Source organism: Puma concolor, chromosome B1 (assembly GCF_028749965.1).
Source record: "Puma concolor isolate L17-30 chromosome B1, mPumCon1.1.hap2, whole genome shotgun sequence".
Classification (NCBI taxonomy): Eukaryota; Metazoa; Chordata; class Mammalia; order Carnivora; family Felidae; genus Puma; species Puma concolor.
Window position 1 is genome coordinate 35509250 of NC_141670.1, and position 21975 is coordinate 35531224.

General features: G+C 51.0%; 1 protein-coding gene across 5 annotated transcripts in view; it reads left to right on the forward strand.

Annotated features, from left to right (window-relative positions):
- PEBP4 (phosphatidylethanolamine binding protein 4) overlaps positions 1 to 21975 on the forward strand; it is a 215675-nt gene that overhangs the window by 138753 nt on the left and 54947 nt on the right. The gene's annotated exons all lie outside the window — the stretch shown is intronic.

Genomic DNA, 21975 nt, shown 5'->3' on the forward strand with positions numbered 1-21975 from the left:
ATGCCTGTGTGAAGTCATCCATAAATATCGAGTGTCCACCATGGTGCAGGCACTGTACTGGGAAACTTGGGCTTGGAGACCCATCATACCTCTGGGATTTAGCCACTATTCTTCCAATTTTAAATATTCCCACCTTGTCCTCTTAACCATAGAAATGCTCAGAAATTTCCACATTTCAGCATAAGAACTATACCTCCTAAAATGTCTTTGATACTTAGAAGGATTAAAAAAATCTTTTCAACATGTCTGTTGATTTCGGGTTCAGAAAATAAGATAAATCCATTTATATCTTATACTAATATACAGTATAGAGTATTAATAAACCACCCAATAAATGTAAAGAGTTTCAATAAAAAAACTTTCAGAGAGAGTATGAAAGACTTTAATATATGTAGAGATAACATAAGTTCACACATCAGTATTTTCCAAATTAATTTTTATATGTGCTCTTTGTTGATAAGGAAGGGGTTTTTACTGCAACTTGACAAAATGATTTTTATTGGAACTTAAGGTTACTTTTAGATATTAATACAGGTTATAAAACTGTAATTATTAAAAAGTATGGTACTGGTGGGAGAAGATAGACACATCATTGAGACTGAATAGAAGGATAGGAAACAATTTAAAACAGCATTTGATAAAGGAGTCCTCTCAAAATCAAAGAGAAAAGACTGATTATTTAATAAATGGTTTGGGGATGACTGGCTAATCATTTGGGGGGAAAAATAAGCTCTTTCTCATACCATGATCAAAATAAATTCTAAATGGATTAAATATTTAAATGTTAAAAATTAGACCATAAAAGAACCAAAAGAAAATATAGCTTAATATTCCTCCAGTCTAAGATAGAAAAAACCTTAATATGTATTTGCAAAGGCAGAAGTGAAATGATTGACCGATTTGACCTCATAAAACCTTCAAACTTCTGCAGGTCAAAACCTCCATAGACAAAATCAAAACACAATCAACACAGTGAAAAAAAAGTGATATATAGGACAAAGGGTTACTATCCTCAGTAGATGAGGCACTTACAAATTAATAAGATCAAAATTGTACATAACTCACAGGGCTGTTGGAAGGAATAAACGAAATGAAGCAGTATAAGAAGGTGCTTAGGGGAATGCCTGACATACAGAAGGTACTCAATTAGTGTTCGCTGTTAATTTATTTTTTAATAAGTAGAAAAATGGACAAAAGACCGCAATAGGAAGTTCTTTAAAAAGAAATAGAACATAAACATAGGAAAAATGAAAATGTACACTGTTACAGAAGTCCAGTGAAAACAAGAAATCACACACCAACTGTGGCCATTAAACTGGCAATGTTTGAGTTTTTTTCTTTAAAAACCAGCAATAATAGCATCCGGTGTCCTCTCGTATAATGCTGATGGGCGTGTAAGTTATGGAAAACACATTTGCAGGGTTATTTGGTATGTATCAAAGATCAGATGCTTTCAAAATGAATGTATCCTTTGACCCAACAGTCTCCTAGAAACTTATACTAAGGAAATTATAATGAATGTGAGCACAGTTCATCCACAGTGCTGTTGAAAAACCAGGAACAACCTATCTGTCCAACAAGAGATGATTAGCAAATAAATTATGGCCCACAGAATATTATGCAGCCATTAAAACGGCTGAAGATGAATAGGTAAGGCCATCAGTAAAAATACTTGTGCCAAATGGTTGTGAAAAAATAAAAAGCAAATTAAAAATAATTATACAGAGCGTGACCCACTTTTGTTGCGTGGGAAAATAGGCGTGGCAAAAGGAAGCTGGACAGTATATGCACCAAAATATTCATAGTAGTTAAGTCTGAGTAGTAGGATTATGAGTGCTGTCTTCTTTTTTTCCAAAATGTTCTATTTTCCAAATATTTCCAAATTTTTTCCAAATTTTCTATCATCTATTGTTTTACAATCAGAATTTTAAATTTAAAATGCTATTTGAAAAAAAATTACATTGCACAGAAAAAAAATATGATTATCACAACTATGGGGAATGTAAAGAGAAGTGGGTAAGGTCCCTGTTCACAGGAGCCTGGTTTCTTTTGGGAGCATTTAAGCATCACTTCTGCTGCAGAGCCCCAAGTGCCACACCACCCCATGCCCCCTCCACTGCCTTACACCCCTCCCCACTGTAGCACCCCATGCACACCTCTGTCACAGACCTGGCGCCAGTCAGTACAGGTTTGCTTCCCTTTCCCCCTGCCGGGCTGGGAGTTCCTCACGGGCAGAACCATTGTCCTTCATCTGTGTCCCCAAGAATGCAGGGCCAGGTCCTGAGTGTTCATTGTTAGAGCAACCTAAGCCTAGAACGAAAAGAATGCCTACCAACATAACGTCAAGTGCCTGCTGAGTTGCATAGGCAATACGAAAACTCATAAGAAGGAGACGTTGGTTATGATTGGGATGAATAGGGAAGGCTTCATGGAGAAGGAAGACATTAAAAAACTCCCAGAAGCATGGCTAGGATGTGCTGGTCGCACTTATCCCTACCCCTAGCTCTTTCATCTCCACCTTATAAGCACCAGAAGTATTCCGCCCTGAGCCCTGAGAGGTGGCCTTCCCTGAGAGAGGGAACCCCAGAGCCACCCTTCCTTGCCACTGTTGGCCCCAAATGGTTTGTCTCTCCCGTAATAAGGAAACACTGATCTGTTGACATATCCTACTATCTCACTTGATGGATGTCAATACAGATTTCTGCTCATTTATTGGAAACCCTGTGTTAAGGCTCCAGTGGATTTCAGTGTTAGTCCCCCTAAGGCAGGAGCTTTATCTGACTTGTTCATTGCTTTACTGCCAAGACCCAGGACAGTGTTTAATGAATAGGAAGTGCTAATTAAATGTTTGTTGAATAAATTAAATATGATAACTTAAATATTGGCTTACAGGAGTCTGTGCTGTATTACACATATATGTGATGAATATATATATATATATATACACACACATATATATACACACACACTTCTGTAACTGCCTTGTGAATATGCATTATGTGTTTGTACATAAGTAGAGAACCCTAAAACAAATGTGCATGCATGTGCGTGCATGAGCACGCACACACACACACGCACACACACACGCACACACACACACGCACACACAGACTTTGGGAAAATATCAAAAGGAGAAGCCCACAGCTTTCTCAGGAGTCAATTGCATCCTTTGAGATTCCAATAAAATAGAATTTGGATGGTGTCACAGATAAATTTGCCTTTCTAAAAGCTCCCAAGTTAAAATTTGAGAGAGGCTTGAGCATGAAGACAGGATGGCAATGACTAGATATGAATCTGCTTTATTTGTGTGGCTCAGAAATCCTCTCAGTACCATTTGGGTTGAGGAAAGGGGACAAGATGGGAAGAGCTGAGACTCTTGCCGCCTCCAGCCTCCTCCTCCGCCTCACAGCCTGAGGTTCTACAGAAGCCCATGGGCAGTGCAGCCCCTTCTCTTCCACCCCAGCCCACCCCCAGAAGCCCATGGAATTCAGCGTTCTGGGGGTGGGGGGGAGGGCGGGGGGAGGGGAGGAGAGGGTCTGCATGAAGGCAGCATTTAGATTAATGGTGCCTGTGAAATTACCCAGTTTAGCTGTCTATTCTTCTCGGGGCCTCCGGCCAATCAAACGGTGCTGGCTGCAGCCTCCCCCACCTGCCCCCCCAGTAAAAAAGTTACTGCTGTCATATTGTTCCGACATCTTAAGCCCTGGGGGATCGTTGTGTGTCCCAGTCACTCACAGTTCCCAGTGCCTCGTGCTAAAGACTGTATTTAAGGGTAATATAAACAGTTTGATCTTTAAAGTACCCTGGATGCATAATATCTATACATAGTTCTTGAATTTTTATTCTAAAAACAATTAGCCAAAAAGCCCTTTTTATATGATATTTGCAACTACACTGACAGTAACAGCAATTAAACCCCGTCTGTTTGCTGAGAAAGGAGCCAACTCTCCATTTCTCCAGAAGCCTGTAAAATGTACAAATTCAGAACTAGAAAACTAAGCCTCCAAAGGTAGCCACCAGACCCTTTAAGGTCAGGCCCTAGCCCAGCTTTTCTAACCCTCCTCAACCCCACATGAGCCCATCATTCCAACCAGCACAGCAACCGCAAAACAGCCCTAGTGTTTTCCCCACTGCCAAGCCCTTGCCATGTATGCCTGCCAGGATGTCTTCCTTCCTCTTCCCTCTCTTACCCCACTCAGACTTCAAGGCACCCTTCAAACCGTCCCCCACGATGAAGGCTGCCTAGTGTACTGACCCCGACAAAGTGCTTCCATATGCCTTGTAGGGTAGTCTGTTCTGTGTCTGCTCCCCTTCTGCACTGTGATCCCCTTAAGGGCAGGACTGCATCCGGTTCTGTGCCTCATATGTGGAGAATAAATGAATGAGTGAGTGAATGAATGAATCATCAAACAGTCTGCACAACTGAAGGCTAGATTGGAGGCTAACACAAGGAGGGGGGCTTCCAGTATATGGAAGGAGGACTGTGTTTCTGGGCCTCAGAGTTAGAAATGGGGGGGGGGGTAGGCAGACTTCCATTTAGACATAAATGGAAGTTTTTTTTTTTAACATTTATTTATTTTTGAGAGACAGAGACAGAGCATGAGCGGGGGAGGGGCAGAGAGAGAAAGAGAGAGAGACATAGAATCCCAAGCAGCCTCCAGGCTCTGAGCTGTCAGCACAGAGTCTGATGCAGGGCTCGAACTCACAAACCATGATATCATGGCCTGAGCCGAAGTCAGACGCTTAACTGACTGAGGCACCCAGGTGCCCCTAAACCACAGTGCTTACTTGTATACATTGAGGTGGCTCTTCCTGAACACTGTCTTAAATTTCCTCCGTGTGCTTTCCTGGTAAGGGAAGCGTTTCTAAGTTCTTAACTTTTTCCCATGTTTTGCTTTCATTCAGCAAACATTTTTTGAGTGGCTACCCTGTGCCCCCCTCTATTCTTGGTACTTTGGATGCATCAGTCCACAAAACAAAGATCCCTCCTGTCATGGAGTTTACTTCCTAGAAGAGGGAGACAAACAGGGACAATAAGTAATCTGGTGCGTTAGAAGGTGTAACATAACATCTAAGTAATCTGGTGCGTTAGAAGATGTAACTACTTGGGGGGAATACAGTGCAGGACTGCAGAGCCAGAGTGCTCAAGGAGGGGCTCACGGAGAAGGTGAGATTCAAATGAAGACTTAGAAGAGGTAACGGAGAAAGGCAAGCAGAAATCTGGGAGGAGAACCCTCAGGGAGAGGGACGAGCCAGTGCAAAGATCCTGGGGCAGGTGCTGCCATGTCCCAGGAAGAGCTGGGAGGCCGATGTGGCTGCAGGCTTGTGGGGGACAAGTGAGGATGTGTGGAAGAGGAGATCCAGGAGGTGAGGGGACCAGATGAGGCAGGGTCTGGTGAGGGCTCAGGCTTGTTCTGTGTGTGTATCAGGACACCCTGGGGCATGTGAGCAGACAAGGGGCATGTTTTTTCTTGGGTTTTAGTAGGATCCTTCTGGCCTGCTTCATGTCAGGAAAAGGAGCAGGGAAACCTGTGAGGAGCCTATTGCAATAGTCCAGGCAAGAGATGATAGAGTGACCGTGGTGGTCTGCTGGCCATAGGGCCACAGAAGAAGCCAGGCCTGGCACCCTCTCTCCTGCATTTGGAAGAGGGCCGCAGCATTGAACACCTGAGAGTGCTCAGGGATCCGGTCACCTCGTAAGCATCAACAGGAGGCCATTCTAGGCCTGGCCATCCAGCACCACACTGAACCAGTAACTACCCTAGACTTTCCCCTAAGCTTGAATTTCTTCATCAGAAACGTGAGAAGAATGGGGCGCCTGGCTGGCTCAATCAGTGGAGCGTGCAACTCTTGATGTTGGGGTTCTGAGTTTGAGCCCCACATTGGATGTAGAGATTACTTAAAAATAAAAAAGTTAAAGAAAAAAAGAAAAGTGAGGAGGGTAGGCCCCATGTTCTCTGGGGCAAATTCCATTTCTAAAATTCTATAATTTCAGAATTTCTCCACTCTTCGACTCAGTGACAGCCTACTTTCGATTTTTCTAATGACTTAAAAATTTACATGAAGACACTTAGTGTATAACTCTTTCTGCTTAGTTTTTTGGTTACATTATTCCAGATAATACTCTTCTTGCTTGCCAAGAGAAGAAAAAAATGACATTAATTAAAGATTTGGTCTGTGTCCTAATCAAAAATTTTTAAAATGAATGTATCATACTGTACATTCTGTAATGTAGCTTTTTACTTAGCAATATATCATTAACATTTTCCCATGTCAACACATATTCTTCTAAACCATGATTTTTAGTGCAGAAGTAGTTTACCATATGGATGTACTATAATTTACTCAGCCAATCCCTTACTATTGGACATTAGGTTGTATCTGTTTTTTTATATTATTACCAATGCTACAATGAACAAAGTTGTGAATACCCACTCTTCATTCTCCTGTGTAGTGACTTTTTAGAATAAATTCTCAAGAGGCCGAAGGTTTCACACATTCGAAGGCTTTTTGCCATCCATACGAAAATGCCATCCAGAATTTCGAGATTCTATCCATTCAGAGTCTTGCCGATAGCATAGGAATAACCATCAAGACAATCCAAATTCAGAGTTCAAAGGAGACCTAGCAGTGCTGTGGTACGGCCCCTTCCTCTCCTGAGTGAAGAAACTGAGGCGCGAGAACGTGTGGGATGAGCTGGGGGTCCTGGACACTCCCCACGAGCACATGTGAGACTTGGGACGTAGCTGGGAAGCACCAGACACTATTTGTACCACTGCCAGGCCCTGCCAACCTTGGTGCTGCTGCCAGAATACGGGGGCTCCCAGAGCCCCCTGCCTCCAGCCACAGCCACCCCACCCCTCATCTGTCTTTCCCAGAGCAGGTGGCCTGTGCATTTTCTCCTTCTTGACTTCCTGTTCACCTGTCCCATGCAGACACTGCTCCTCCTTTGACCTTCGCCCTACCACGTCTGACGGAGGACTTGTCATCCTCATCCAGTGACGTCTCTGTGACCATTAGGCTAGAACTCCCATTTTGAAACACGCTTCTGAGAGACTGTGATCTTCCTCCCAGCCTCCCTCCACCTGACTTCCAGTGGCTATTGCTCCCAGGTCTCCTAGCACCCTTTTCCCATCAGACTTTCCCAGGATGGGCTCGTCCATACCCGCAGCTCACAGCACACCCCACATCTCCTCTTCCTGAGCCCCAGACTGGGTGCCTGTTGCCCATGTGTCTCTCTGGATGCCCTTCAAGTCCATTCTCAATGCATTTAAAGTGAAACGGATGCTCTCCCCACCGCTACTCCGCCACCCTGCTCCTGACCCCTCTCCTCCACAGCATGGTAGCCACCCTGGGCAGAAACCTGCGGCTCACCCTGGAGCTTCTCTTCTCCCTGCTTCTCCCATTCTCTCATTCAGCCACTTCCTGTGCCCCCTGACTCTCTGGAGCCCACACTGTCTTTTGCAGGCCCTCCCCCAAGCTCCCGTCTGGAGTAAGGCAGTCACTTCTCAACTGGTCACCTGCTTCTAGTCTCTGTGCCCCCAGCCTGCCCTCCATCCCATCCCTGGAGATGCCCCCTAAGAGCGGCTGCCCTCATCAGACTGGTCCCCTGCTTAACCCCCTGACTGCTTCCCACACAGGGTAAAGCCGCACACCTTGGCATAGCGTGTAAGGCCCTCCCTGACCAGCCTGGCCTCCTCAGCAGCCTCATTTGTCGCCCCCACATGGCCCTCCATTCCCACCCCAGCACTAACTTCCAGGACTCCTCCTTGGCATGTGGTCATTGAAGCTCTTCCCCACCCAGCCCACAGCTCAACCCGCTTGTCTACCTAGATCATCTTTCAAGACTAAGCTTAGGCATCTCGCCCTTCACAAGGCTTTTTGTGGCCTCCCTCGCTTTAGGCAGCATTAAGCCCCCTCTCCTCTTGCAAACTTCCATGACTCATGCATTCCTCCATTACAGAACTGAGCACAGAAGTGCAAGGACTAGTAGTAGTACCGGTAGCAGTGGTTTATTTCTCTGACTCCCCAGCTGGACTCAACTACTTGGGAGCAGAAGCCACGTTAATCCTTACCCTCAGGGAGAGTTTGTTGACTGAATACCAGCGGTAGAGAAGAATGAATGTTATCATTACTACTTAACGCCTCCTTTCCCTTTGCCATCATCAGCCAACTGGGAACCTGGACACAGAATAAGTTTTGACTAAAAGGAGAGGATATGAGGACTACGGACACAAAAATGACCTGACAAAACGCCGGTATCCTCTCTTCCTCTTCCGCCAATTCCCAGATCCGGAGGGTGTCTGCCAGGCGAGATCAGTTCGGGATTTTAAGAGAACTGTGTACTTCTTGCCTCTCTGACCACGTCCGCAGTACAAACTCTTCACCCTAACTTAGCTGTCACATCTAGAATCAGACCCCAACTCTTCAACTTCACTCACTGTGTTCAATTCTCCTAAAGATACTGCCCCTCTGCCCATCTGTGTACGTCCTGCCCCCGACCCCCTGCCAAGTTAGATCCAGGAGTTGTTCCCAGAGGAACCGGCCCCTGAATTAGAAGAGCCCAGCCCTCTTCTCTTGGTATGACTTCCCAGGTATTGATCATCCACTTTCCCTACCAGCTCCCTTGCCCGCAGCCATAGAGCTTTGTAAGAAGTCTGTGCTCTGACGAGTAGCCTTGGATCAGCCGGTTGAAATCCGACTGTTGGAGGAACTGAACAGAAAGAGATGGTTAAGAGATGGTTTCCTCTCTGCACCCTCAAAGCGCCATGGCAACTTTTTAAAAACCACCAAGAGATGGGTTTTCAAAGTCCAGAGACCTAGCCTCTTTCCGTAGGTCACACCATGATTCTCAGGAAAACGTGCCCCAGAATGCCATTCTCTTGTAGAGTACTCTTTCCCAGGTGCCACTAGTCCAGAACCGTCCACAGTGGATGGCTTAGTGGTTCCCTTGCTGGGAGACAAAGGGAGGATGATGAAGTTGGGGGGGGGGGGGAATAAAGGGAAGAAGAGCCAGCATTTATTCTGCCTCTGCCCTGGGCTGGGCACTTTCTGCACCTGCATTATGTCAGTTCGTTGTCACTACAGCACTGTGACACAGAAGGAGACAGGGAACAGAGGATTCACTTACCTTATCCAGGGTCATGTAGTTGGTAAGGAGCAGAGCCAAAGTTTAAACGCAGCTCCAGGATCCACTTTGAGCAGCAGCGTCCCTAGGAAACCGCACTCTGCCGGTGGTCCTGTCGCTGCCCTCTCTACCAGCACTCGCTAATGACTTCTGGATGCCAGGCACCATCTGTAGACATTCTCTCCCTGGCTCCTCACAGGACCCTGTGTGCTAGCTGTCGTTCCCATTTTAAATGAGGACGCAGGCTCAAGAGGGGTTCGGTGGCTTTCTCAGGTCACACCACTAACGAGTGGCCCAGCTGGGGCCATCTGAGTCTTGGGCACCGCTGACCAGGCCTGCCTCCCCGACTGGGCTTCCCCCTCCAGCGCCTCTCCCTAATCACAGGAGCAGCAGCTGTGGCAGGACATCAGGCCGCAGGCTTGTCCCAAACCAGGCTGGACCTTGACATTGGTCCACCTGCATCCTTGCCTTTTATCATCCTACCCCATCCCAGAGATGTGGCCTTCTGCAAAATCGGAGATTGCTCAGGATCCCCATTGGAGGATGCCTACAATCTTGATGTGGCCACAGTTCTGTTCTGGGAGCCGGGTAGGAGGAACCGAGGCAAGGTCTGGGCCAGGTTTCCTCAGGTGCCCCAGGAGGTCAGGGACTATCACTTGAGGAAGTGGCCACTCCCAATTCCACTGCCTAAGGCCTGGTGTCCTTGATGGTGGATGGTCAGAGAGATATTCCCTGGGTGAAGCCAATGCCATGGAGCGGCAGGGCCCCCGTGGGTCTATGCTAAGCTGTTCTGTTGTCTAAAAATGGATCCGAACAAGGTGACAGAGTGTTCTGGGCACACCGGAGCCCCGAGAAGTAGGCCCAGCCACAGGTCACAAGCCTGCAGCGCGTGTTTGTGGTCATGGGGAGGCGCTGCATGGCCCACCTCAGCCCCCTTGCCCAGGTTGTGTCTTCAGCACCCCCAAAAGATAACAGAGCCCCACATGGAGTTCCGAGCATCTCTGATGGTCCTCCCTTCCTGCTCCCTGCCTTTCTCCTGGTGTCATTGCTGTTGACAGAGGATTATGTAACCTCCAAGGAAGGGAGGCCTGGAGTTCTCCCCAAAGCGGCGAGTGAATCCGTTTTTGCTGCCGTCATTTTCTCAGCAGGAATCTGCTTTATGCAGACTGGATTTAGGGGTTTTTCCTGGATGCTTCTGTTTCATTTAACATGCAAGGGCTAATAACTTGTCACAATTCAATAAGGCGGTGGTTACAAACACCCGGGCGGCTGCTTATTTAAATGCAGGTTTGTTAATTAGCTTCTCTTAACAAGGCGTGTGCTAAATCAGGCACCCGGCTGGCAGCACCCAAGCCTGGCATGTCTCCCAAGATAGGAGGTTGGCTACGGGGTCACATCCAGTGGCTGACAGCAGGGCCAGAATCCAAGCCTCCCGGCTTGTCCTGGCCACCCCAGTGCCTCAGTTTCCTTAAAAAACAAGTTATCGATGACAAGTCTTAACAACTGCAAAATAGCCCCAGTTTGTCTCTTCCTGCCTGTCCAGGTCCTCTTTCCTGCCTTTGAGGCCTGAGCCCACCCTCCCCTCTGTGTGTGTTGTTTGTGTTTACTCCTGTTGCTATTCTCCCTGGTCCCCACCTCTTCCACTGAGCCTTCCTTCTCTGTTCCTTTCAGCCCTTTCTGGCACCTGTCTTCTGTCACATATCACTAGGTGCTCAGTTTTGGTAGTGGGGGTTCTGGTGTTGGGGACAGAAACAAAGATGGAGCACCTGCTCCATGCAAGGGTCCAGGCGGGCACTTACCATGAACTATCTCTGTAATCTTCACAACAGCCTGTTGCTGGGGTGCCCTTGGCCTCCTGGGCCCAGAGCGCTTACGTAGCCTTCCCAAGTTCACTTGGCAATCACTCGGGGACTCCTCCGGCCTGGCTCCAGGGCCTGTGCGGTGTCCACTCCTGGTGTGCAAGAAGCGCCTGAACAACAGGCGTGTTAAACGAGTACTACTCATTCCTTCTGTGGTCATGATCTCTTCTCTGAGATCTCATGGAGCACCCTAGCTGAATGCTGGTTGAATCCTGGAATCTGATTCTGCCAGAGCCCAAGCACCTGACCAGCAGCCTCCAGAAAGCAGCCAGGAGCCCCCGGGAGCCTTCAAGGAGTCTCTCCAGGGCAGTCCCAGCACCACAGGCTAGCGAGGACACTGAGGTGGGGCAGAGGGAAGGGGCCATGCAGAAACCCCAGGAGGCAAGCTTCTGCAGACCCTTGTCCTTCCTGCTCGGATGGTGCGCCACCTCTCCTCAAAGGGAAAGAGCGTTGAAAGCATTGAGAGAATTGCTAGGCATTGTTCCTTATGCTCACAAAAGGACTGAGAAAAGATCTAAATATAGAAAGGAAGTCAAAGTGAGGCGGGAATAGGGGAAACAGAGCCCTGAGTTGCCCCCAGATTGCCTACCCCGTCCCCACTGAAGCAGGAGCACCACCCAGCCCATGCCTCTGGACCCACGCCTCAGTGGGCCTGGCTCAGTGGAGAGGCCAGGCATACTCATCCCATACCCTCTGGCTGCGATTGAACCTGAGGTCTGAGCGGGAGGGCCGGAGGGGATCCAGGGCATCTTCCCTGTGATCCTGGGATATGGGCGCTGCAAAACTGACCCCGAGGCATGTTGCATGTGTGGGCTCTCTCCCAGGAGTATCTGAAGACACACTGCTTCCAAAGCTGGGCCAGCCTCTGATATCAGGAAGAATCCTTAAGGATTCTTGGAGGTCACTGACCCCAACCTGAGGAAAGAGATGGGCCTCTCACTAAAGAAGTACACAAAGAGGCACACACAAATGTATACAATTTTGCAATTTCCGGTCTCTTGGAAACCCCTTGAAGCCTGTTCATGAATCTTAGGTTAAGAACCTCTGCTTGAAGAAGACGTTCTAAGAGACCTTTCTCCTAATTAGAACCCCTGTGTGCCCCCATAAGATTTCCTGTGTGTGGTCCATGGACCCTGTGTAAAAAGTGAAGTGTCCTAAAACTCTCTGATGGATGGTTTGGGCCTTTTCATGCCTTGAAGGCAGAGGACTGGATCCAATGGTTTTTCAAGGACTTGTACAATGCATGTAGTAGATTCTCTACAGAATTGTTTTGAATGAATGAGTGAAAGGTTCCTACATGCTCTGTGATTTTGTGCCATACCATTTTTATAGTTCACCCCATCGCCCTGTGGTATTGAACCCCATGGTCGGCATCTTGTGTCATCAGGACAGTCCCTGGGGCCTCTGAAGAGGGAGTGCAGAAGGGCGTGCCAGGTCTGAGCTTCTGGGTCCTCTTCCCAGTGTCTCCAGCACCCACTCTGAGAGAACACCCCCACTCCTACACCAAGTCTGTTTCCCAAGCAATCTGCATCCATTCAAGGCTGACACAGGCAATAGCAAAGGAGCCAGAGAGGGACCGAGAAGACCTCACTCCAAATCCTAGCCCCGTGGGAAGCTGTCAAGAGCAAGGAGGGTCCCAAGGCCCACAGGGCCTGTTCACAGGGTCTGGTGGCAGTGTGGGTATCTCCAGCTCCAGGTTTCCTGGGCCTTGCTGAAATAGGCCCAGCGCTGCCACCTCCCCACCAACAGAGTGAGGAGAGCCTGCCATGTCTAAAGTCCAACATGGGTGCCTCCAGACGTGAGCTGGGAGCTCTGAACCTGAGCCAAACTCCAGGCCTAAAAATGTGAGGGTCTAGAATGGGGGCTAATGCCAGGCAGGGCCTTTGGTCTCCCAGATTTCTCCTGGTGGCTGGGCCACATGACATTGCCAACTGAGGCGGGGAGTGGCTGTGTGGGAGGCCGGGTACAGGGGGAGGGAACTCCTACCCCCGCCCAGGCCTTGGATCATTTGAAAGGCAAATGTGCCGGGTTGCCTAGGGAACGGGAGAAAAGGGACTTCCCTAGCACCGGTGACTAGTAAGGGATGGAGACGGGAGCTGTGATGCCGAGAAAATTGTTTCCAAAAAAAAAGTAACAAGCGGTGACTAAGCAGCCCTGGTTATGTAAAGCGATCCCTGAGGAAGTGTGGGGAAAAGCCTGGAACCCACCCCCGTGTCCCTCCTCCCCACTCCCAGCCCAGTTCCTGCTGCCTCCAGGAGTTTCCAACAGCCCCTCCCCCTTCCCTACCGCCACCACCCCCCCACCCACCTTGCTCCTCCACAAGGCTCTCACTGGCAAAGACGCCCAACATGGGGGTGGGGGGCAGGGCACAGAAGAGGGACCTGCCTTCATTGTCCCACAGGAAACTGCTCCTATCAGCTCTGGGACCACCACTCAGTCAGTACAGGGCACCCAGGGTCGGCCCAACAGGAGGCAAAGGGTCATTTGCCATCTCTGAATCAGAGGGGCTGTTCCACTCCGAAGACAAAGAGTTCCAGACTTGCTCCTGGACACACCTGGTTGCTATCTGTGAGCTTAGGCAAGTTACAGAACCTCTAGGTGGAAGTTACCATCTACCCCACAAGGCCGTGGAGGTAATGAACTCAGATGCTCATGTGCTGATGCAGGCACAGGGCGGATACATATGGGCACTCAACATGTGTCAGTTTCCATTCCCCTTAGCCAGCATACCTTAGAGACCCTCCGGTTCTTTCCTGGAAGGGAAAGTCTGAGGCTGATCATTAGGCTCACTAGGGATCCAAGGAGTTTAACCATCACTTCGAAGCCTTTGTCCACGGTCGTCCAGTGGATGAAGGGTTGCTGATCTGGCCACTTGATCTGCCGTCAGGCCTCATAATTCCCACCCCAGGTAGTTGCTAGGACCCTACCTCTGACTGCCTGAAGGGCATCCTCCTGAGAGCATCCCAGAAGAGCAGTGGGACCTTAAAGCATTAGCGAGATGTTGTCGCCCCAACAACCCCTATGTGCAGCCACTGGCTTCTCAAGTCTTCCCGACTCTGCATCCTCTGGGAAGAAAGAGGACCTGGTTGCTCTGGACAAATGGATTTCAAGGCATGAGCTACTCTGAGCCCCGGAAAGCTATAGAGAGGGTCTGGGAAACAAGGGTCTCTGTCACCAGTGAAGGTGACTGGGCCTGAGTAAGGAATGAAACTGCAAGATGTCTGTGAAGCGACCCCACTTTTAACTACACCCAGCAGACTACCACGCCACCCTGCCTCTCAGGACGGTTTACACAACCAGTCCAGACCCTCAGCCTGGAGTGAAAGCCGTTTCCTCTCATTTGACCTCCTTGGAAAATAAAAATAGCTATTCACCAGGGCGCCTGGGTGGCTTAGTCCATTGAACGTCCAACTTTGGCTCAGGTCATGATCTCGCAGTCTGTGAGTTCAAGCCCCATGTCAGGCCCTGTGCTGACAGCTCAGAGCCTGGAGCCTGCTTCAGATTCTGTGTCTCTTTCTTTCTCTGCCCCTCCCCCACCAGCACCCTCTCTCTCTCTGTCTCTCTCTCTCTGTCTCTGTCTCTCTCTCTCTCTCAAACATAAATAAACATCAAAAAATTTAAAAAAAAATAGCTAGTCACCTTCTGTATGTCTATATTTCATAAGCCCCAAACACAAAGAAAAATATCTTTTAGAGATCAAGGCCTACATTTTCCCAGAAGCCCAAGGGATTGGAAAAGGCCCTTGTTCCTTTTTAAGCACTTCTCTTGGATGGACCCTTAAAAGGTGCCCTGAGTGGTGGGGACAGACTTGCCATGGCTCTGGAGCAGCTGGGCTGACTAGTGGAGACCCCTTGGCCCTGTTGCCGTGTAGACACTCTGCTCCCCGCTGCCCGCTGGCAGATCCTGTTCCACTCTGTCCCACACTGTGCTCACGCCCTGGACTCAGGTGCAAATCCATCTCCTCCCAGGCCTCCTGAGAGGCAGGCAGTAGGGTTTTTTTCTGGAGTCCTCCACACCTCTTTTTGCTCTTGCATTTCAGCTGAGTCTCTTCTCCTGGAGCCTGGCCTTCCTTACCTTCCCCAGTGCTAAGCACCATGCTAAGCCACCAGTAGGTAATGGATAGGCATTTGCTGGGTGAACCAACATGCCCAGTGGAGAGACTGCTCAGCCCCCTGAAGAAAAGCTCTTCCTTTCTGTGAGGAGGCAGTCGGGGGGCGAGGGTGCAGCCCCAGCCCTCATCCCCTGGGCTTTTTAGTGCCCCCATATAATGGCGGGTCGGGGGTACTGGTGGCCTGTGCCCTAGATGACCCAAGACCCTTAGAGCTCTTTGCCTGGCACCTCCATAACACCATAAAAACCCCACTGGTCCTGAGTCAGAGTCCTATATGTATCTAGCCTGATCACCTGTAGCTGGGTGACCTCTGACAAGTCACTTACCTCTCTGTGCCTCAGATTCTTCAGCTGTACCTTGAGGCCGATACCAGTGTCCTCAGGGAGTAGGGAGAATGCCTGAGATGGCCAAGGTCTTCAGGAAACATTCGATAAGTCCAAATGTGGGGCACCTTGGACCCCACAAGGGTGTAGGGTTCTCCTGTGGGGAGTCAGGGTCCCTAAAGGTTTCCTTTCTTGGCATCTCAAACTCTCCTCTAGCCTGCACAGCCCTCACAGAGAGCCAGGCAACTGACTGGGTGAGGAAACCCCGACCCCCACCCCCCCCCCACCACCCCCACCCACCTTCCCACCACCTCCTCAGAGGCTCATAATTGATATTGTGAAGATTAGTCACCGCGCCAGCACAAGGCTGCCTCCCCCACAGCCCAGGCCCCCCACACAGGCAGACTGGCTGAATGCTTAATTGGAGTTCCTCACACCTCCGAGGACAGCTTCTGACAAGATGACAAGACTCAGAGCCCCGTGGCAGGCCCCTACTGAGGGAGGGTACTAACGACGAGCTGACGACCTTGCTTTCCCCAGAAAGGCACCCTTCAGATGGCCTCAGCAGAGAGAGAGAAAAGGCTGGGAACTTGCCTCAGTGCCCAGCACCCCCAACAAGACAGCACTTCCAGAACCTTCTCCCAAGAGGCTTGCTGGGAAGATCTCCACTCACATGTATTCATCTTAGCAGAAACAGTGGTTCCAACCACTTTACCCTCCCAGGATCACAAGAGAGGGAAATGGGGACAACGGAAAGGCTGGGAGAAGTCACTTGGGTGGAGCCACTCCTACTATGTGCAGGACAGTGGGAGAGGACTGGAGGAGGCCAAGGGACTACCCATGCCCGCTCCATGTCCACCCTCCTACGCCCATGCTTTTATGTGCCCCACCACTGCCTCGAAAGAAGACTGAGAGAGGCATCTTGGAGGCAGAAGGACCGGCCTCACTCATATGACTGTCCCTGCGTCATTGGAGTTATTGGGTCAGGGGAGTGAGGTCACTTGTCAGTTATCAGTGCTCAGCTGGAGCACAGCTGGGTGAGGACAATCACTACAGAGCCCAGAAGAACTCAAGACAAGCAGGAGAGCCTGGGTTCAGATGGGCATCCAGCTCCTGAGGTGCAGGGGCAGCACCCCACATTCCAGAGGCAGAAGGCACCAAGCAAGAGGAAAGGAACAGTGGAGGCTACTGCCCAGGGTACACTACTATCCAAAGGGTCCACCACAGGACTCTGTCAGCCCTGAGTGAGAAGGGGGTGAGTGACAGGAGGAATCAGGGTGTTACGGTGGCCCTGCGAAAGGGAGCTGGGGGCTGCAGTGAGGGAGCTGGCTATAATTTCTCTTTTAGGGCCTGGGGAAACCAGAAAGCAAAAAGAAACCTCCCACATGCCCTCAGCCTCCCCAGCCTTGCCCATCTAATTGGATTCCCTCTGCCTCCCACAAGGTTATCCTTAGCGCCAGGAAAATGCCTCATGGTTGGATGCTCTCCCCCCCGCCCCCCACCACCCCTCCTTAAGAGGAAGTCTGGGACTGAGAGCAGCTCTGCCATTCACAACATTTCCCGTGCCCCAGTTACCGCCCCAGCTCTGGGGGTGACAGGAGTGCCGTGCTGGGTGAGTGAGGAGAGGAGTCTGACAACCACAGAGCAGGGCAAGGCAGGCTGGGAGCCAGAGAGTGAGCTTGCCAGCCTTCTCCTTGCTGTGACCTGGAGACCCTGCCAGACAGAGTCTCAGCTAAAGCCTGCCCATCTCCTTCAGGGGCCTGCCTGTCCCCTGGGGGCCTGGGGGCTGTGCCTCCTTCTCCTCCTGCCCAGTTGGGCCCTGGCTCAGGCAATTCTCACAGATGCCACTCATACTCTCAGCCTCCCTGGTGCAAATGCAACCCCACCTGTCTTTTAGGGCTCTCCCCTCCCAGGGTCCACGACGCACGACCACAGTTGTCCTTAGCACTTGTGGTTCTCCAGCTGATCCTGGTGGCCCTGCTGCTAGAGAGTTCCCCTGAGGACAGAGCCACGCCCTGCACCTCCCTCCTATCCCTCTTGGGGTTGGGTTCAGAGAAACACTTTAGTGATTGGTTCTACACACTGTTCTAGGCCCAAGGCCCAGACTTCTTCCCAAAGGGCCTGCCTAAACTGTGACTCAGGGAGCAAAAAAATACAGAGGAACTTTTTCCTACCAAGAGGCATTTTCTCTAGTCTATGAGTTCCTGGAGGGCATCCACACAGCACCTGGTATCACACATCACAGGTGCTCAACAGAGGGAAGTGGGGTGATAAGAAGGCGTTATGACACTGCCTTTCTGCCTCATGGTCTGCACGGTGTCACTGATGTCCACTGAGGACAGCCAACCTCAGCCGAGCTTCTGGCCACACTTACCTGTCCCCGAATATGGCCTGGGGCTATCTCTCCACCAATCCCAGATGGCCTTTTGGGCTGAGCAGGGAGAAGACTCAAATGTCAGGTGAAGGTGCTGGCTACTGCCAAAGCCATACTGCACTCTTCTGTCCCAGCTCTGCCACCAACTGGCTGTGTGACTCTGTGTGACTCTTACGTCGAGTGCTTCCAAGGTGCCATCCAGCATCAAAAGATGTGCTTTATCCCATGGTCACTGAAAAGTGCCCTTTAGCCAATGTTTGCCACACACCTCGGTCTCCACTCTCCTTGCCCTATACCTATTTTAAGGAAATGTTATTAAAAAAACAAACACTTACATATGCCTGGTTTTACCATGTCAACATTCTCAACGCAGATATACCTCTCTCGCCCCACTGGCTCTCCTCTTTTCCTCCTCCCTGCACCCCTCACCTCCCTGCCTCCCTCCTTCTACCTCTAGCTCTTTGCTCTAAGCCACTGTGCCTCTGTTCCAGTCTCTGTAGAGGGAGGTGAAGCAGGAAAGGGGAAGGGGATACAGCAGCTACTGGGGGAGCCCACGTTTCTTCCTGTACAACCCTCATCATTCTGATGGCAAACAGCATTCTGCAAGAGCTTCTTTGGCCTAGGGTGGTAGGTTTTGTCCCCTCCAGAAGTTCTTCTGGAACGCCCACACCGTTTTTCCCTTCTGAAAGTGAGATGGGATTGGGGTGGGGAGGGGAGGTGGGGAGGATGAGGAGAAATGAGAGGTGGGCCAGGGGGGATGTGGAAGGAATGAAGAAAATTAAAGTGCATGAGGAAGGGGGCACGCCTGCCCTGCTGAACCTCTTTCGCAGCCTTTCTCGTGTTTTCTCTGGCCCATGCTGCTTGTCTGCGCAGTTGTCCTCTGGGCAGCCCCTCCCCTCCAGACCTCAGCCGCTGCTGCGCCCTGCCCCGCTCTACCAGCACCCTTCCCTTTCTCCACCCGAGCATGCCCTCCCCAGAACCCGTCACAAGCCATCCGTTTCCCCCACCCACCTGAGCAGTGGCCGTGTGCCACCCTTCAGAGAGCCCTGCCTGCTGGTGTGAGGCCACCTGCCAGGCACCTCCTGGCCCCTCAGTTCAGGTGCTCCGAGGAGGAGTTCGCTGACTGGAGCTGCTTAGCCACCACCTTGGGTGTCCAGATGAGAAAAATGCCCTGCCAACCCTTCTCCGTGTCCAGATGAGAAAAATGCCCTGCCAGCCCTTCTCCGTCTCCTGTTCATAACTGTTACCAAGCTTCTTATGCTGCCACCACCAAGTGATTGTGTTTTAACCAGCGGGGAGGTAGGTGGCGGAATCGGGGCTAGGGAGGAGTCGGTGTTTGTGATAGGGAGAGAAATAGCACCAAGAAAAGACAGGTGAAATCGCAGAGAGCGCTGGCCCCAGCAGGGAAGGGGGCAGAAGAGGGTGGAGCGGCCGCCTAGGTGAAAGGCCAGTAGTCTGAAGGCTAAGAGCTTGGCTGCTGGCCCACCAGGAAGGCCAGCAGACCCTGCAGCCAGCCTAGCTGCTGTTCACAGGGCCTCACGTGCTGGGTCCCCACCGAAAAGCCCCCCCCAACCACACGGTGTTGCTACCTGAAAGACTGTATCAGCCAGCTACAACGTGGATCATTCTTTGTACCTTGAAGAATGTTCATGTTTTCTACCAAATCCCATCTATGAGAAAAAGAGGGATGAAAGGATGGCAAAAGGTTTGCAATGGCTTCTGGAGGCCCATGTATCCCCAGGTCTCTTTGGTGTGATTCTTCCACCTACCACAGGAGCCCCAGCGTCAGCATTTCAGGATTCTGTTCTTTAGAGAAACTGCTGCCCCAAACTGAGGCTTTCTAAGTGCTGATGGGCCATGAGGGTGAAGAAGGGGAGGGTCCAAGTGGCCCCAGGGCCTTCCAGAGGTTATGGTGTCTGCCCTGGGCAGCCCTGGCCACAGACCCACCTACCTCCCCAGTTGGGAGATGCCCCTGTATATGCGTACGGACCCCTGTTGTTTCAGAGGTGAGCCCAGACGACCCTGGCCAGCCCTGGTAGGGACAGATGGGCCAGACAAGCTCCCTGCCAGCGCCTCCAGAACGGGAAACCCCCCAAGAGCCAAGGAGTCGGGCAATCCTTCCTGCCCACTCAGAGATTCCGGAAGCCCTTCAAGTCTGGAGAACCCGCCTCCCCAACCTCTCTCTCACTTCCTCTGTCTGTCTCCTCGCGACTCCTGTGAGTGCACAGGAGGGCTGAGGGAAGCCCCGTGTGCCTGTGATGAACGGAGCTAATTTCTGGTTTGCTGGTATGCCGCAGAGACGCTGCCTCCGTTCCCCTCCTTCCCAGCAAACCCTCTCCCACACACAGACAAATAGGCTGCATATTTAATTGGAATTCCTCACACCTACAGGGTAAAGCCTTGTCAGTAGAAATAGAGCCCACAGCCAGCTGGCTTCCCCCATTCCACCCACCTTGTCTCTTAAAAAGAAATCCCCCCCCCCATACGTGAACACCCACCCACGGGCCCTTGCACGTCCCTCCCAGCATGGTTGTAAAGGAAGGATTCGTTGGCAGTGACGCTCCTTTCCTGGGCTGCAACAGCTGGGCCCACCCCGCAGAGACCACCCAGAGGCTTCTCCCTGGCAGATGGACCCTGACTGCTTTCTCGTGGCCCACCTCCAGAACCCCCTGGCCAAAGCTCTTAGCGCTCCACAGTCCTTGAAGGGTACTGACAGGCACCGGCTGCTTGGCTATCAGAGATCAGGTGATACAGAGAAGGAAGGTGAGGGGAGCCATAAAGTCCTAGAACATTATCCTAGAAGAGACCTGGGAGCCCCCTCTCATGGTACAGTTGGGAAAACCTATCACACAGCTAATTTATGGCAGTGCTGGGCCAAACCTCGTTCCCGATTCCAAGGACGCTGCTCTGCCCCTGACCCTGTGGTGTCTCTTCCCATACAGGGAAGGGGGATGGGACACAGAGGCTACCAGGCCAGAGGAAGAGGGGCTCCTGGGGAGGAGCAGCTGAGAGACTGGGGCCATAGAAGGGCAGGGGACCAAGAAGGGGCTAGACACATCAAGGAGTCCTTACTGGGGAAAGTCAGCTGGGTTTATTTCCCATATGGCAAAGGAGAAAGAGGTCTGGGTGAAGGAGCTGGGGCAACGAAAGTTAAAGGCAGTGGCAGGCCTGAGGCTGCACTCCTTAGGACAGCCTCGGGGACACCCAACTCAAGCTCTGCCCAGGAACCACAGCTGGTGGTCCTCGTGGGGACAGATGGGCCAGAGAAACTCTCTGCTAGCATCTCGAATTCTGAATAGGAACCCGCCCACTACACCCGCTCCTCATGGTGTGACCTCGGCACTCAGGATCAGCAGTCTCAGCTGGGTTTGCAGGGCCTTGGGCCCCCATCAGTGAATATTCTTGTGCCTCTTTCCTCTCTGGCGAAATGCTTCCCGTCACATTGAGCCTGGCACAGGGCCACACCAAACCTGTGTGTCAGTGAGCAGACAGCTGCCTATGGGGCTCTGAGGAGCACTGTGACATCCTCATTCTCCCCCACAAAATATCATCTCGGTTTGCCTGAAAGTTCACCATTAGTGACTCATTTCTTTGGGTTAAACATAGCCCTCCCTTTTTAAACGCAGCTGCTCTAGGAAAGGGTAACTCATTGAGTTCTTCACACCCTAGTGTGAATGGGGATCTACGTGTGGGGCATAGAGGGGAGGAGTGGAGGTAGAGAAGGAGACAGGAGGAAGGGAAGCTACTGAAAGGGAAGAAAGCAAAGAAAGGAGCAGCAAAAAGCGGTCCTGGCTCCACCTTGAGTGCTGCCTTCCATAAGCCATCGCTGCCCCACATAAAGAACCCCTTTCTTAAGTGCTACACTCTGATTTACAAAGCATATTCATGTCCTGCTTGCCTGATCCTCATAGCTCTGTGAAGCCAGAAAGAGGGAGGTTTTTGTGCCCATTGTATGATCGAAGAGACTGAAGCTCTTGGGTCAGGAGGACTTGCCATCTAGCCAGTGAGCTGGAGAGCCAGGACTCTACACCCTTTGTACGGAAACCTGTTGAGTGCCCTCTAAGCTCACCTTCTCCCCAGCTCACCGACAGTCCTCTGGCCAGAACAGGCAAGGTCCCACTGGAAGAACAAGAATGAAAACAGTGCCAGGAAGGGTGCAGGGGACAGAGGTTGTAGTGCAA